At 51.7% G+C, this 13,276-nt stretch overlaps 1 protein-coding gene across 5 annotated transcripts in view; it reads right to left on the reverse strand.

Annotated features, from left to right (window-relative positions):
• BEAN1 (brain expressed, associated with NEDD4, 1) overlaps nucleotides 1-13,276 on the reverse strand; it is a 36,344-nt gene that overhangs the window by 12,518 nt on the left and 10,550 nt on the right. The window lies entirely within an intron of this gene.

Raw genomic sequence — 13,276 nt, forward strand, 5'->3', positions numbered from 1 at the left:
GTTTTAGGGGAACCCTCCAGGGTGCAGGGTGGAGGCAGACCATTGCAAACACTTCCTTACTGACTGTGGCCTGCAGGCAGCTTTTTCTGGGTTGCCCTGTCTGGTGCAGGCAGAAATGCTCTTTGCAGCCCAAAGCTACCGGGAAGCACCGCAGAGAGAGGGCACCAGGCCCTGGAGGTGCTGAGCCAACATCTTTTGTATTAATTGGTTGACTGGTTGATTGACTGAGCCAACACCCCGATACCTGCAGGCCTGCCCGCCCCATCAGTGACGCTGGCAGAGGAAGGGACGGTATGCACTTGGAGCTGACTGATGACTACTGTCACAAGTAATTCTGAAGACATTTGTCATGGGTCCGCGTCCTTGGCTAGTCCAGGCTCACGCTGTACTTCTCCCTGCTAAAACCAGGGCAAGGCCTGGAAAGAGTATAAGGAACCGGATTTGGGCTCCATTTCCCTTGGTCTCCCACTAGGATGCAGACGGGGTCCGGGGCAGGGGACATGCAGGGATCACTGGGTTGGGCAGTGCTGAGTGTCTCCCCCTGCTTTTTCGGGCAACCCCTAGGCCTGCTTACTGACAGGCACCCTGGGTCACCAGGAGACTAAGGTGAAGAGCTGTCAAAGTCCTGAGGGCAGGTGAGGAACCCCCACAAAGAGGGGCTGTAGGTCTTGAAGGATGAACCAGTAGAACAAGATCAGGGCAGGGAGGAAGGGCATGCGTAGGTGCCCAGAGGGATGTGGTCCCAGCAGAGCTAGGAAAGGGCACAGAGCTCCTGGGGTGTCACCTCAAGGCGACCTGACAGATGCCACCTTGGTGGTAGCTGAAAACTATTTAAGCGAAAGGCTACTTTGTGTACAGGATTCTTCTTAAATTGGGGGTGTTGGGGGTGCCTCTCTCTAAGAAGTCCTGACCAGGTGTGGCATTATGAGTGGAGCAAATCATGGTGGAAGAGGATCGAAATAGGAACTCCTGCACTTTTTTGTTAATCGTCTACAAAATTCACTCAGCCAATCACCTACCCTCCCATACAGTTATCTGGGCATGTCTTATTAGCCACTTGACTATTTATTCATCTGTTCATTCACCCGTCATCTATCCATTCATCATCTTTCTATGCATCCATCATCTGTCCATCCATCCTCCATCCATCATCCACCCATCCACCCTCCGCCCATCCATAATCTATCCATGTTTCCATCAGTCCATCCATCCATCATCCATCCATTTGTCCACCCATTGTCCATCTATCCACCTGTCCACCCACTTGCTAATACTCCCCAGTGCTTATTCCATGCCTGGGTACATACTAGACACTGGGGAGAAACTAGACTAAAACCCAAACTGGAAAGCAGCCCTCCCACCCCACACACATGCCCCAATGTTGAGAGGCGCATCTCAGCATATCACGGAGCTCCCCGGCCTCACTGAGGCAGGGTAGCCCTGCTTCTACCTGTTTTACACGTCAGACTTATTAGGGGAGCAGTGCACGCTAAGCAGAAGGTCTTCAACCACAGCATTAAAATGTAACTGGAAAAATAGAAGTGACCACTGGGCCTTCATGTGTCTATAAATTAACAAAGGAAAGTGATTATTCCACTATTAGTCCACATTCTTCCACCTAAATAAATTCACAAAAATCAACACACATGTTCCTCTGCATATCCAGATTCCATAACTCCACCACCCTGTCGTCAGTCTCTGAGGCTTTATCTCTGGCTTGATGAACAGTTTAGGTACTGGCTGGAAAACTTGTAGGAACAGCCCCTACTACTTGTGATCTCTGCAGAGGCAAGAGTAGACTGAGCGCCAAGCTGCGGGGGACTCCCCACCTGAACCCACACAAACATTCCCTCTCTTGCTGGAATCGTCACTCTTCACTTTGCCTCTGTCACTGCGTTGCGTTGGCCCTTGGGCTGTTTCCACAGAGAACACTGGTTTATACAGCACTGGCAGTCTTTGGACCTGCTCCTAAGTAGGGAGCTGAGGTACCCCAAGAAGCAGCTGCAGAGAGGCTGGCTTGCCCCCCACCCCCGTCAGCTAGGGGACTAGTGCTTACACTCTGGCTTGCATCATGACTCAGAATCATGACACGAGAAAAATGTCCATCTAGGACAACACAGAAATCGCAGGAAGCTCCTGAATAATTGATGTCCAGAATGTGAAGTTCATGGGCACTGCAAATGACCACCAGCTATAGCGTCTCGTGCCTGGCCAGCCTGGAGCTGTTCTGGGCCTCCTTCCCGGCACTGTCTTCTTTGAGCTTTGCTTGAGCCCCAGCCTCCCAGTCGACACCCAACGGCTTCAGAGCATCTTGTCACGAGCGTGTGGCTGTGGCGCTGGCCCCGAGCTCTCTGGGCGCCCCCTGGGGGAGGCTCCAGGAATTTCCCCCAGTCTGTGGGCGGTGGACAGCCGGCAGGGAGCAGAGGATTTCCTTTCTCCCTATCGACCATGAACATCATGGAACTAACTGTTAGGGGTTGTGTCTCTGGGTCTCCCCAGCTTCATGTTACACCGTAGCCCCCAATAGTCTGGGGTTAAGAAATGGGCTTGGAGAGGTGTAATTAGGTTTAGGTAGGGCTATGAGGCTGGCCCCCCCAGGGGCTAAAAGAAGCGTTTGCTTCCTCTCTGTGCTCTCTGCCATGTAAGGAAATGGCAAGAAGGTGCCTCCCCACAGGAACCCACGAAGGAGTCTGTTGCCACCAGTCCTCCGCACAGGTCCTTCTGGGGGAGCAGAATGTCCCAGCCCTGGTTCATCTGCCTTCACGGCAAGGTGGGTCAGGAGGGAGGTGACCATTAATCATGCTGCCCAGGCCTGTAGCCAGAGGCCTACAAAAGGCAGAGCCCTGAGGTTCCAATTTTGGAACTTGTCAAAGGGGGTGGACATTTGTCCTCGTGCTCCCAGAATCAACAAGGGCATCTGGGAAACCAACAGCAGGTGGCAGTGTGTTACAAGTTACACAGCACGAGGAGAGAGTGTTTATTTCAGGAACGTGAGAATGACTGGCCTTAACCTGTTACTCTACTAGGGAGGACGAGACAGACTTGTAGCTGAGACGGAGACAGATCCTCCTTGGCCTGATGATCCCAGTTGACCATGAGCAACACTGTGTTTTGTGGTTCATGGCATGTGGATTCCAGAAAATGTTGTGGGGTGTTTGGGGACAGGCTCTTTGCCCTGCCTAAGTTTCCTCTGTAGCTCGGAACTGTCCTGGGAGCCAAACTTGCCCCCTCTGGCCACATGCCTTTTATCACGACCTTCTTTATCCTGAGAAGGTAAATGGACCAGGTCCTTTGGAAGGAGGCCACACCCAGCCACCTTCCTGGAGAGCTCCTGAGCCCGCAGGGGTGACCTGTGTCTTGTCCCAGGCTCTGGTTAAGTAGGACATGGCAGTCCCGGGCTCTGCCTTTGCAGGCACCATCCTCTGAGCAGTTCCTCTTGCCAAGGTTCCGTCATTTCATCTATACACTGGGAACAGCAAGCTCTTTGAGCTAATCAAAGCACGCTGCTTAGCAGGGTGCCTGGCACACAGTAAGTGCTCAGTATACAACAATTAAACCTCAGCGTCTTCCGGCTACCCCTAGACAGAGATCTGAATGTGAGGGCTGAGCATCCTTGTGAGCTTAGGATACAAAGGGAGTAGCCATTTAAAAAAAATGAATAAACTGGACAATGGTGATGGCACATGGTGATTTGGTGATGGGAAACCAACTGAGATGAAAAAATGCACAAAAATATGTAAAAATAAACTATTATAAATTTTTTTTAAAAAAGAACAAATTGGGCTCTATTGACAAGAAGGCCTTTAGCAGGACCTTCTTAGAGGTGGTCAAGGGACCATGGAACTGGGTTGGATTAAAACATAAATGGGGGTCAAGGCCATGGCTGGAGCAAGCAGAAAGTGTAGAAAGATTTTCACACTGGAGTTGTTTGCAGCCTGCTCTGTGGGTGTCCCTGTACAGGTGTCTGCACACGTGCTGGAGGTGGGCCACAGATCCCAAGACACCTGAGGGTCCTCCTTCACACCTTGAGGGAATTACCTGGCTTTTCATGATTAGCTGTTTCCCTCTAATGGGACTGTCCTTTGTGAGGTACCATGAGCGCAGCCACGCCATCGATTGTAGCAGCTCAATGTCAAGCAGTATTAACAGAGTAGAGTAGGTCTTGTGATACTAAAGGCAAATGGATTTGGAAACCCAGCCCTCATGTTCAGGGAGGGGACCTGTAGCAGCCTCTCAAACACATGATGCGCCCCGCAGGATTCCTGTCTAGTTCCACAAATGCAAGTCTTAGCAGCGGTGGAGGGACACCGTTTAGCCAGACTGTGGTTTGGGGATGATTCCAGCAATGCCTTTGCTGCCTCTGACTGTCTGTGTCTCAGTGTGAGAATCACTTTCCTGTTCCCAATCCTGCACGGTGGTTTCAGTGTGTGTTGCTTGGATAATGAATTAAACCTAGGAACGGCACCTCATTCAGTTTTTATGATATGTTTGTGCGTTCTATCCTAAACCAAAGCCAAAGAGAAAGGGAAGATACAGGCACGTTTCTCCTTCTGCATGTGTCTCCTCAGCTTGCCCACCTGAGGCTCCTGTAAGAAAATAGTGGTGGAAAGAGCTGGCTCTTAAAGAGCTGCACATAAAAATAAGTCCTCCTACAGGACAAACACTGGCTTCATGAGGTGGAGCAGAAACTGAAATTGAGGGGGCCTCCCTGGTGGCCCAGAGGTTAAAGACAGTGCTATCAAGCTATAGCAGCCACCGCAGCATGAGTTTGATCCCCTACTGGCCAGGGAGCTAATCCACATGGCACAGAAGACCTCTCCTGTCCCTCCTGCTGCTGCTCCCCCCAATAGTATATTTCAGTGCATCTGCCTGTTCAGTTCCTTACTCTGTCTCTGGTGAATCCTGTCACCCTCCCCCACCCCCGACCCCTCCCTCCACCTCTGGCCTATATCCCAGTTCTTGTCTGCATAAATAAATAAATCTTAAAAACAAGAAAAACACAAAACAAAACTGAGACTGAAATGGTAAGTAAGCATTTGTGAAAGCAGATACTGAACCTCAGACATAGTGTGGTTGTACGACTTAATTCAGTGTTTTAGTTATTGCTCCACAGAATACATATTCTAGAAGAACTGAAAGAATACTCCACATATTTCAGAATATACAAATTCAGTTATAACCCATATGCTGCTTGGGAATTGATAGTCATGCTGTTTTAGCTAACTGGGTTTTACCCTGGGAAGATGTGCTGGTACGGCACAGGTATAATTGGTCATTGTGCTCCTCCCCAGGATGACAGTTCTCTCTGTTTGCAGAGTGTTGCTGCCACCCTGTTCATGTATGACAGTCACATGTACTATGATGATCCAGTGGGAGAGTTAAGTGTTAGAGGGACCTCTTTATCTTGAAAACAATATGAGATTTTCAAGACATTAAATTACTTAAATTTCATTTCTCTTAAAATCTAAAATGTTCAGTAACAGACAACTTTTGAACAAAACTGCCTTTCATGCTTCTAAAACTCGAATCTTTGATGTGCAGCAGTAAGGTCCTCTGCTCCTAGAAAGTACATGTATGTGTCATTGTCATTTGCTCTAAGTTTTAACTATGCATAAGTCAAATCATTATATAAAATCAATAGTTCACATATGAAAAAATAAGACTATCTGATAACCCAAACTACTTAAATGTCTAAGGCAATTCACAAAGAGGAAAAGTTTTGCAATAATAAAACAACACAAGACTTGTATTCAGAATATACAAAGAACACCTACAAATCAATAATAAAGACCCAAAAGAAAAGTGATTAAAAGCCTTGTACAACTGTGTACAAAGATGCTATTCTAGGAGCTAAAGTATATGTAGTCATCAGAGAGATTCAAGTAAAAATCACAAGGAAATTTCTACCACCAGAGTGACTAAATGAAAAAATCCAGACACTACCAAGTATTGGTGAGGATGCAGAAAAAACAAATCTCACACATTGCTGTGAGTCAGTATAGCTACTTTGGGGAAAAAAAAAGTTTAGCTCTCTTTCCTAAAGCCAAACATGTACACCCTATAATCTAGAAACTCCACTTCTAGACAGAAAGCATTCTTCAACAGAAACACACCCATGCTCACCTAAAGCCATAGAGCCAGAGCTGCGTTTACCAACATGGTGGCCCTCAGCTGCATAAACAATTCAGTTCTTCAGTTGCATAGCCACATTTCAGGAGCTCAACAGCTTCAGGTGCTAGTGGCTACCACACTGGACATTGAAGAGATAGAACACTTCTATTGCCAAGTTCCACTGGGAAGCACAATACTAGAATGCCCACAGCAACTCATTCATTGTCCCAAGCTGAAGACTGCTCAAGTGTCCATTAAAATAGACAGGAAAGAGTAGTGGTGTGGTGCAACCTCCGTGCCAGTCAGCAGCACTCATGGCCAACTTCAAGGTAGAAGGTGGAGCTTATCAAACCACCCTGTGATGTTAACTCCGTGGTTAGAGGGTGGAGTTGTCTAAACTCCACTCTGGGGGCTGTGGGGGGCTGATGGGGAAAATGGGTGGAGCTGAAGCCTCCGTCCTGTAAACTGTCACGAGCAATGAAGCCCTAAGCTCCCCATGCAGGGCTTCAGCTTGGATCCTGCTTTCTGCTCAGTGAATAGTTTCTGGGATAGGACAGATGGTATTTGGCCATGCGCCAGCCACATGCTAGCCTCTCTCTGCTTCCCTTTCAGCTCTCCTTTTTCTCACTTCCTGTGTAAATAAATCCTGTTACATGCTAAAAGGACAGGTTTATTAGGAAAAGGAGGGAAAAGAGAGACACCTGCACAGTCACAGGCGGGCAGGAGAGCCAGAGACCCTGTTTGTGTCCCACACAGAGGGTCTGTTCTGGAGCCTTGTCCTGCAGTCCTAATGCAGATGAAGACCCACCCGCCGGCTCAGCCCTCCGTGTGTCCTGTCTTATGCACCAGAAGTCAAGGCAGTGATTGCCTTTGGCATGGGGTAGTGAGTGGGGGACCACATAGGAGGGACAGCAGGGACAGGTGTTTCTCAAACAGACTGTTCAGTTGGTGAAAATTCATCGGGCTCTATACTGAGGACTTGTGCACCTTTCTGCATTATGTCATAGGTAGCCGAGTGCTGATCAGTCAGCTCCCCAATAAAGAAAGAGGAAAAAAATCCCTGCTTTGTGGTGGTTGCCAATTTCCATGGTGTAAATACTACTCCCACAGTGGATTTCAACCAGAAGTTTAATAACTGGCTCACAAAACTCCTGAATATGTTAACTGTTAACTCTCGTGAGCTGCTTTTCTGCTAAGAAGACCAACCCTAGGAACTGCCCATGTCTCTCTCCTTGATGCTCAGAGATTGTCCAGGTGCCTTGGGCCGAAGTGAAAGGTTGCAGCAGGTGGGAGTGTGCAGGGGTTTGACTGCCCCGCCTCCAAGTTCCCCTGGGAGGCAGGGGCTGTGAGACAACCTCTGTCGTTTGAGAGCATAGCTTGGGGTACAGGCTCACTTCCAAAATGGGGTTGCTCTTACTCTACCTCATCACTGAGACGAGGGCAGTAGGGTCCCTGTGGAGAGGGCACTCGAAACATGAATATACAGTGTGACCTGGTCCAGCCCCCAGCCTGCACCTCAATTTCCACATCTGTGGTATGAGGCGGCTGTGGTGGAGCCCAGGGGGAAGGTCCACTGGGTCAGCACGCGACCTCCTACATCCAGTCTCCAAGGAGGGAGACCTATTTTTCTTTTGAGTTCTCCCAACACATGCCCATGAGAGGGGTGTCCGATGAAAGGCCGGCCCCCAACACCTGCTGGACAATGAGGGTGGGCCAGGCGTGAAGGCTGGGCTGGCTGCGAGGGAGAGAAGACCTGGTCTCCCTAGAGCCATCTTGAGACAACCCCTCTCTCAGGATGAGAGGTGAAACTGCACCTCTGGTTATGGTATGAAAGAACCAAGGACAAAGAAAAGGACAACCCCCCTGAACACCTGAGCTCACCAAACTCTCATGGCCCCATGGGATGCTGCTGTTACTCCAATTTATAGGTAAATAAGCATAAGCTTAAGCTCAGTGATTTTTGAACCTGGTTCTTTTAGCTCTTCCTGCTTTGGCTGTGTTGGTCTGTACTTGCCAGCATTACCTTTATCCTCTTTCCTGGGAGAGACAGGTATCACCCAGGGGCCGAGGGCCTGGGGTGTGGGCAGAGGAAAGCTTCCTGGAGGTCACCCGCAATGATTCCAGGTGGGGTGTGGAAGGAACGGCCCTTAGAAGTGGGCGTTGGGGTAGCCCTGGGGGCTGTGGTGCTTTAAATGCAGAGAGAAGTAAATAGAGGGAATTGTGGGAGGCGAAAATGTACTCAAGCTCCCAGCAGGGCCAGGTGGCCAGTGGCTTGTACCCAGGAGCCCTGTTTTTGAATCCTGCCTCCTGGATTCAGGGCTGGGTCCCTGGGCAGGTGGGTCACTGGGCAGGTGACGTCTCTTTTGGGGCCTCCCTCCCGGTTCCCGGAAGCATGCAGGCCTGTGCTCTTCTGTAGTGCTGTCACAGAGGACAACCATTGTGGGCACATGGGCACAGGTCCAGGTGGGGCTGAGTCTCGGGGCAGCCAGTCTGGTGTAGCCGTTGGCAGAGAAATGGCCGGCTCTTTACAGTTCACGCTTGCAGGTCAGTGCCCCTGACCGCGCACTTGACTTTGGGAGGCTCTGGGTGACACCCGTGGGGTCATGTTTTCCTTGGCAAGATTTCTAGATACAGAAATCATTTTATTCTCCACCAACCCAAGGCTCAGTCTCTCCCCTCCCCCTCCTCCCACACTCACTCCCTGGCTGGAGGTGTATGGGGCAGAAACGGAGCCACTCAGGAGTCAGAGGCGCAGTCCAGGTGATGACGACGAGCGTGCAAGAGGAGGGGGTGAAAAGTGTTTGGGATCTGGGCACATGAAGGACCGAGCTGCCACTTAAGGAGATGGGAAGAAGCTGGACAGGTTGGGTGGGACACTGGGAATCGAGCTTGAAGATTCTGACATTTCTGACATGCCGCATCTGAGATACTCTGTAGACATCTAAGCAGTGATATGGGGCCGACAGCTGGATATATGAGTCTGGAGTTCAGGGGAGAGTCTGGAACTGGCGATGTAAATTTGGGGGCTGTCAGTGTATGGGAGCTCAGTGCTATGAGGATAGATGAGCTCACCCCAGGGGCTCACTGCCAGGGGAGAGCTAAATGCAAAAACGTGGACAGCTGGGAGTCCGCTGAAAAATGGGGGTACAGTCACTAGTGTTACTACATTAAGTAACACTAATGTTACAAGCAAGGTGGACTGACCGCTTGCCAGGGACTCTACTATGAAGTGATGATGTATGTATTTAGTAATTTTTAAAAAATTGCATAGAAGAACTGGGGTGTAGGCCAGATGTGCAGAGGGTGAGAGGACTCACTAGAGACAGAGTGGGGAGCAGAACAGACAGACCTACAGAAGTACACTGCTGAGCGGAGAGAGGGCGGGACAGGAGAGGTCTCCGGCACCTTGGGGGTCAGCTCCCTGGCTGGGGATCAAGCTCAGGTCATAGTGGTGACTTCTATTAGTGCTGAGACTTAACCCCTAAGCTGCATGGGGGGGGTGGGGGCTGATCATGTATTGAAAATGAAGGTGAGCTCTCAGATGCAAGCACTCACTGCAGACCCTGGCAGACCAGAGAGCTCTAGGAGTCAGCCAGCACATCCAGGCTGTGGAGTCCTGTGCTGAGACAGGGTGGAGGTATGAACTTGTCTCCCCTCGTCCTTTTGTCTGGCTGGGGGTTAGCTCAAGTGGCGCCTGGGAAGGCTCACTTGCAGTGTATCCCTCACTCCCTGTCACCTTGACTGGTTTCTTCATGTCCTTGAGCCTCAGTTTCTGCAAAATGGACCTGTCCCTAGTTGGGATGCTCCCCAGGAGCAAGGAGGTGACACCAGGATAGTCACAGAGGCTCTGTATTTGATCCTCACAGAACCCTGGAGGTAGCTAGGATCAATTTCGCCCTTACAGATGAGGAAGCAGAGGCGTAAAGAGCAGTGACTAGCTGGAGCGACTTCTTTTCGCTTGCCTGCTCCAGCAGGGGACAGACTTGAAAAAGTTTTATGTTAAAGGGTAACAATCACCTGCTTTGTGATTAGAGATGGTGAAAAGAGCTGGATGGAGGTTGTATCCAGGCTCAGTGGGAAAGAATGCTGCAGTTAATTAGTGATGTCTACTCTGGGCACAGAAGTGGTGAACAGTGGCGGGTCCCATCATTTACCCTCTTTGCCCTCAGGCTTTTCCTTCAAGTCTCTGCCACAGTGAGCAGAGCACAACTTAGCAGCCTGGGGTCTCAACCCGCAATTCACGTCTGAAGTCCTCGTCCGTCTTCATTTCCTCAGCTCCATCCCCAAAGGCTCGGCTAATCCTATGTAGAGAGAGGATGCTGAAAAGGACAAGATTTTCCCTTTTGAGCATCTTCTCAGTGCCTGGCACATGCTAAGACCTTCCAGTGGCGTATGAGATCCGAGCAACAGAGCTAACACTTGCTATGACCATCCCCATTTTATAGGTGAGCACATGGAGGTTTCTAGGTGCTAAGTAGCTTGGTCCAGACAACACGGCTGATTAAGTGCCAGTATCAGGTCAAGCCCTGTCTCCCACTTCACATCAACTCTGAGGGACCCCCAGGATCCTGCCAGGCGACTCCACTGGGTGGGTCACCTGAGAGCTTGGCAGACAAGCTCCATGATAGCTGATGTTCCTCTCTGCCCTCCCTCCCGCTTTGCACAGACTCAGTCTCCCTTGGGGGCTCGAAGGCGTGCCCCCATTTGTCCCCTGGGCCCACAGAGCTGCATCCTCCAGTAGCAAAGAGGTTCTGAAGCATCTGTTCTTGGAGCCTGGGTCCTGGGGGAGTCCTGGGCCTCCCTGCCCGGCTGCGGCCAGATGGAGAAGGCTCCCACGCCTCCAGCCTTCCCGAACAGTCAGGCGGGGTCTCCTCCTCCTCACTCAGCACTGAAGGCTGGAAAATGGCGTGCAGGCCTGGCACTTGCAGGCAGAAGACCTGACGTGCCTCCACAGCCACGTGGGAAGCCTTCTGGGCTTCCCCGGGCTGAGGTTCCCACTTCACCTTCCCCTTTCTTGTTCCTCTCTGCTCTGGGTTTCGCTGCACGCCGCGGGAAAGGGCGATGCGGACCCGGGACTGTCTTTATGAGGGACCTATCAGAGCTGACATGCCTGTGAGATGGGGCTGGGGTGCTGGGGTGCTGGGCAGCGCTAGGGTGGAGTCAGTCCAGCCTGGTCAGTTAATACTGACCGACTCCCAGGAAATGTACGGGTTGTCCTGCCTCGCCAGGGGCAGCCGTGACTGCTGTCCCCACTCTGCGCTGGCCCCTGTCAGGGCCTCCCGAGATCTGACTCAAGGAGTGGCGTCTTGCTTGGGAAATTGGGGACGTGTTTCTCCTTCTGGAGACTTTCCCTTTGCATTGGCAGGGATGAGGGCTGTGGAAACCCAGGATGAACTGGCTCCTACCCCGGGTTTCCCAGGTTTTAGTGGGGAATCTTGGTACCTGTCATGTGCAGAGCAAGGTAATCCTGTGAGTTAAGACAGCAACTCCCTGTTTGGGTCTACATTCATGGGTCTACATTTCTGGAAAGGGGAACCAGAAAGGAGGGCCTGTCCAGGCCGGGGCTCCCTGGGACTGCAGGTTTCGGCCCTCAGTCTGTTCCTGTGCTGGGTGTTTCCAGCACATACTCAGCTCCTGCGGTTCTGCGTCCCAGCCAGAACTTGAGTGAGGGTGTCTGGTCTGGAGCCAAGGAGCTGCCCTGAGGAGTCTGTTTCATCCCTGAGGGCTCACTTGTCTATAAACAGAACATTTCCCCAGACAGTGATCTGAAGAGGGGCCCTGATTGGGAGGAAGGTCAGAATGGTCGTCTTTGAGCCCATCCAGAAACCCTGGGCAGGGGGGTTCCTTGGGCAAATGGTGTGTGTGTTGGAGGGGCATTGAGGGCCCTACCCAGTGTTTAGACTGAGGGGCTAAGTTGATACCAGTGCCCTAAACCAGCACAGTAAAGTCAAGAAAAAGCAGCTTGGAGCCCTCCTTGGGGGTGCAACAGGTTAAAGCATAGCATTGAGAAGCTGTCATGGCCACTGCAGCATGAGTTCAATCCCCGGCTGACCCACATGGCGCGGCAGACCTCTCCTGACCCGCCCGCTGCTCCCCTCAGCAGTGTACTTTATCAATCTGCCTATTCTGTTCCCTACTCTGTCTCTGGTGACTCCTCTCACCCACCACACCTCTGGCCTGTACCCCAATTCTGTATGCATAAATAAATACACCTTAAAAAAAGAAAAGAAGAGCCAGCTTGGAGGGAGGCAGGAGTCCCATCAGGGAAAGGCTGACCTCGAGGTGTGGGCTGCCCAGGGCCACAGGTAGCGGAAGCAGAGGAGGGAGCTGGGACTTAAGCAGAGACTGGGGTGGGCCCACGCTGTGGACGTGACCCCGAAGCTGCAGCTGAAGCACAATGAGCGTGAAAAGACCGGAGTGTTCTAGCCAGAGAGAAACCGGGGTGGGGACGGAGCCCCCACGGCCCAGGGCAGGTGTGCAGGGAGTCGCCTTGCCCACTGACAAAGGGGACGAGGAGTGGATGGTCAGGAGTGGATGGTCAGTCTCAATGGCTGGGAGAACCCAGAACTCCAAGTCAGGGTCCTAAAGAAGGCAGATGCAGCCGAGAACTGGGAACTCCAGAGTGGCCTGAGTGACAGAGAAGTTGGGGGCGGTGCTGGGAAGCCGAAGCCAGGCTGACGCAGACTGGGCGTGCTGAAAGGGGGCCAGTGGGCACCTCTTAGTTCAGAGAAACGGGAAGAAGAATCCAGTGCAGGACCGATGATGGAGGAGGGGCTGGTCGCCGGGACCCCCTTCTCCAGACAAAAATCTGTGCACACCCCGTCTGTACATGCAGAAGCAGAGCTGCTCTGGTGGAAGAAGTTTGTGGGGGCCCCAGGGCTCCGCCTGCCTTCTAGAGCCCCGTGGCAGCCCCGGACTCCAGGCCCGTTGGCCTAAGGCTCCTTGGTTTTAGGGATGAGACCTGACGGCCAAAGCCATGGAGAGTTCGCAGGCAGAGTGAGGACTTTCAGCTCCCCTTCCCTCACCCCTGTGCCTCATCCAGAGTGTCTGATTCTGCACTGATTCCTTCAACAAACACTTACTGAGTGTGAAGATGTGCCAGGCTCTGGCATTGCGTGTGCAGGGCCTGGGGGGTGGGGTGGGGTGTGCAGGGCTTGTTTCTGAG

The sequence above is a fragment of the Condylura cristata genome, unplaced genomic scaffold, assembly GCF_000260355.1.
Source record: "Condylura cristata isolate star-nosed mole 26May11 unplaced genomic scaffold, ConCri1.0 scaffold00028, whole genome shotgun sequence".
Taxonomy (NCBI): Eukaryota; Metazoa; Chordata; class Mammalia; order Eulipotyphla; family Talpidae; genus Condylura; species Condylura cristata.